Genomic DNA, 4715 nt, shown 5'->3' on the forward strand with positions numbered 1-4715 from the left:
CTCTCTCTTTCTCTCTCTCTCTCTCTCACTCTCTCGCATTCATTCTCTTTCCTGAAACCTAGAAGCAAAAAAAACAACACCAGCCCTGTCTTCTTTCTGAGAGTATTTGAAACTTGAAACCTGGAACAGTGACACGACTTCCTCTACAGATAGAGAGAGAAAAAAGGAGAGAGAGAGAGAGTAAGGGAAGGGGGAGGGATAGAGAGGAAAAGTCTGTTTTCCGTTAGGGCCAGATCCTCTTTAATAAACTCGGCACAAAATTATGCTGACAAAAGGGGAAAGTGTGCAGTGTGGAGGACACCGTCTTCACGTCCAGCAGGAGGACACCGTCTTCACGTCCAGCAGGAGGACACCGTCTTCACGTCCAGCAGGAGGACACCGTCTTCACGTCCAGCAGGAGAACACCTCTCATGTGTGGCAGATCGTACCACGAAGGAGACAGAGACCACGACACGGGACATGAAGCAGAGTTAGGAGAAAGCTGGGCCCAACTTTGCAAGACATCTCCTGTGTGTGTGTGTGTGTGTGTGTATATATATATATATATATATATATATGTGTAGCCTATACGTGTGTGTTTGTGTGTGTGTATATATATGTGTAGCCTATATGTGTGTGTGTGTGTGTGAGTGTGTACTCACATATGCAGACGTACACATTTACCCCCCAGTTATCATCACTGAATGCCAACGTCCTCCAGGTCTTCGTATGAAGTACACCCGCGTACAGCTGATTGGTCATTGTGTCATCACACCTGACACTCAGGTGACAGCAGGTTTGAATATCTGCACGAACCAGCAGCTGTATAATGGAGCAGCACCTGTATAACGGACCAGCACCTGTATAACGGAGCAGCACTGCTGATGTGATGTTGTGGAGTGTCATCTCATCGAAGAAGATTTTTAAATGCAGATTGACCTTACTAAACTAAAACAATAAACCAACCAGTGAGTTATTTTGTGTAGGTGAGCTGAATATTGTGTGTCAGAAGCTACAGCGTATCAAAGCTGTTATTGGCCCAGGTTGTTCCTTTAGGTCAAATGTGTTTTAGGTCAAATGAGCACACTTCTCAAAGCTTGAGTTCAGTAGGTTTTGGCTGTAATGACACACACACACACACACACACACACACTGCTGTTATGCTGTATGCTAAAACGCTGAGCTCAGCACATTGTGGTTCAAGTCCCAGACTGGAGAACCACCGCTCATAGCAGGGGCGGTGGAGACTGTGGCAGACCCTAGTGATACATGCTAACAATAGTGTGTGTGTGTGTGTGAGTGTGTGTGCGAGAGAGAGAAAGAGAGAAAGAGAGTTTTATCGTGAATTATTCTGTATCTGGCCCGTATAACTTTATAGGTTTCTGTTAAATTTAAAAGGAGCCACAAGGTGGGCCACGTACTAACTGTAACATTGCGAGAGTAATTCAGTTCAGTCTCTGGCCTTTACACTACAGGGTCGTGCTGCGCTTGAATTCACCCAGCACCACAGCGCTGCACGTCACCTGCGCAGAGTGTACGTCAAACACACACAACTCTGTCCCGCGCTCGTTTCGAAACTTGGTGCAATAAAAACGTTAAAACAAACTCGGTTCTTTCCCCGCTCGGGCGGAACTGAACCACTGGCTGCTGCTGCCCTCAGTGCACAAAATATTCGTCTTTTTCCTTCACTCATAAATTTCTTTCTTCTGCTGTATTTTCCCCCTACAGCGGCTGAAATAGCTACCAGATGTGGAAGCAATCTGTTCATGTTGCCATAACAACAGCGGGTTCTGAACAGGCTTCTGCTTGTAGAGGCTGGACTGCACCATGGGCCTGGAGTGCTATTGGAGGAGAGATTCCCAGATTCTCATTGGAGGAGAGTTTCCCAGAATCTCATTGGAGGAGAGATTCCCAGATTCTCATTGGATGAGGATCCTGGTTCAGCATTTCACTTCACAGCCCCACATTCCTTTCTCCCCCTGTGCCACTGACGGCCGTGGTGGGGGGATTAGTCACGTGTTGTCCTCCTGTTTCGTCCGTGTGTTTATGAGTGTGTGCATCTGTCCACATTTGTTCGTGTGCACATTCTACTCTGCTAGTGAGTGGGAGCTAAACTCTGAAAGGCCGAGGCGCCCGTATGCCCGTAAGCGCCGCACTACTCCTGTGTTTACATCACTTGCTACAGCGTTCGGATGTTTTCCACACACTTTAAACTTGAATGCAGGAGCGTCTGGCTGTGTGTGGGGACCTGCGGTCCTGTGGGAGCTAACGCTGAAATTTACTGTCAAAGAAGTTAAGAGTGTGGGAACCTTGGTTAGCTAATGACGTTTTGTGTTTTGTGTTTGTCTCTCTTCCTCTTTCCTTGAGTCCTTCTACCCAGCCCCCTCACACACACACACACACACACACACACACACACACAACAACAACAACAACAACAACACATCAACTGCTGAACCACCATCCACCCATTTTAAAAGACGGTAAGAGAAACTAACACAAATATGGTGTGTGATGCTTTCACTGCTTCCCTTAAACAGGCTTCCACTGTTCCTGCATGAAAGGGGTTGTTGTGTGGTGGGGTTGTTGTGTGATGGGGTTGTTGTGTGGTGTGGGGGTTGTGTGATGGGGTTGTTGTGTGGTGGGGGGGTTGTGTGGTGGGGTTGTTGTGTGATGAGGTTGTTGTGTGGTGGGGTTGTTGTGTGATGAGGTTGTTGTGTGGTGGGGGGGTTGTGTGGTGGGGTTGTTGTGTGTTGGGGGGGTTGTGTGGTGGGGTTGTTGTGTGGTGGGGTTGTGTGATGGGGTTGTTGTGTAGTGGGGTTGTTGTGTGATGGGGTTGTTGTGTGATGGGGGGTTGTGTGGTGGGGGTTGTGTGATGGGGTTGTTGTGTGATGGGCTTGTTGTGTGGTGGGGGGGTTGTGTTATGGGGTTGTTGTGTGATGGAGGGGTTGTTGTGTGGTGGGGGGGTTGTGTTATGGGGGGTTGTGTGGTGGGGTTGTTGTGTGGTGTGGGGGTTGTGTGATGGGGTTGTTGTGTGGTGGGGTTTTTGTGTGATGGGGTTGTTGTGTGGTGGGGTTGTTGTGTGGTGTGGGGGTTGTGTGATGGGGTTGTTGTGGGGTGGGGGTTGTGTGGTGTGGGGGTTGTGTGATGGGGGTTGTGTGGTGGGGTTGTTGTGTGATGGGGGGTTGTTGTGTGGTGGGGGGGTTGTGTTATGGGGGGTTGTGTGGTGGGGTTGTTGTGTGATGAGGTTGTTGTGTGGTGGGGGGGTTGTGTGATGGGGTTGTTGTGTGGTGGGGTTGTTGTGTGGTGTGGGGGTTGTGTGATGGGGTTGTTGTGTGGTGGGGTTTTTGTGTGATGGGGTTGTTGTGTGGTGGGGTTGTTGTGTGGTGTGGGGGTTGTGTGATGGGGTTGTTGTGGGGTGGGGTTGTGTGGTGGGGTTGTTGTGTGGTGTGGGGGTTGTGTGATGGGGTTGTTGTGTGGTGGCGGTTGTGTGATGGGGTTGTTGTGTGGTGGGGTTGTTGTCTGGTGGGGTTGTTGTGTGGTGGGGGGGTTCTGGCCAGCCGGCCCGGGAGCTTTGATGAGCCCGTCCGCACTGCCACGGCCGGAGATCGTCCTTCTTGGGACACTTGTGTGCCCACCGCAGAGCCAGCTAGGAGAACCACAAATCAATTACAGCAGGAACAAGAGAGAGACAGGAATGAGGAGAGAGGTGGAGAGATGGAGAGACAGGGAGAGGTGGAGAGATGGAGAGACAGGGAGAGGTGGAGAGATGGAGAGACAGGTTTGAGGTGGAGAGATGGACAGACAGGTAGAGGTGGAGAGATGGAGAGACAGGTAGAGGTGGAGAGAGATGGAGAGACAGGTAGAGGTGGAGAGAGGTCAACATTAAATATTCAGTTCCTGACCATTAGAACTATTATGTCATCCATCACGTATATCCGTCTGAGTAATATCCACTTCTGAATTAAATGGTCTTCTGACATCAACCTGGACGTTGAGAAGCTTTCTCCACACATAGACACATTTTCACACCACCCAAACACACCCAACACCACCCAAACACACCCAAAACCACCAAACCTTACCCAAAATCACCCAACACCACCCAAACACACATCCAACACCACCACACTTCACCCAAACACACACCCAACACCACCAAACCTCACCCAAACACACCCAACACCACCAAACATCACACAAACACACACCCAACACCACCAAACCTCACACACACACCCAACACCACCAAACCTCACCCAAACACACCAACACCACCCAAACACACCCAACACCATGAGTGGTTTCGTGGGCATTGGCAAGAAACAAGCAAAGACAAGCTGACTAATTAAACTCAAGTAAAAACAAGATGACTAATTAAACTCAAGTAAATTAAGGAAACTCACAGCTTAAACACCAAAGCAACACTCACATGTCACTAAATGTGTTGTATACTTCTGCACGGAAACTGATTGCAGCAATCATGTGAGATGCGAGGAACATGTTTCTCTAGATTTGTCTGAGAACACATTCAGTCTCTGCTAGTCTGCTAGGCCGCTAAACTGACTGAGAAGCATGTGTCCCAGAGGGTCCTGCATTATCCCGTGTTTACATATCACTCCTAAATCTAAACAGCAGTATCTCAGACCTGGAACCAATGCTGTTATGGCGTACAAACATATTCCACATGCAGAAATCCAACCAGCATTATGAATGATGCAGAGGCTTCACGATCG

The sequence above is a fragment of the Brachyhypopomus gauderio genome, unplaced genomic scaffold, assembly GCF_052324685.1.
Source record: "Brachyhypopomus gauderio isolate BG-103 unplaced genomic scaffold, BGAUD_0.2 sc71, whole genome shotgun sequence".
Taxonomy (NCBI): domain Eukaryota; kingdom Metazoa; phylum Chordata; class Actinopteri; order Gymnotiformes; family Hypopomidae; genus Brachyhypopomus; species Brachyhypopomus gauderio.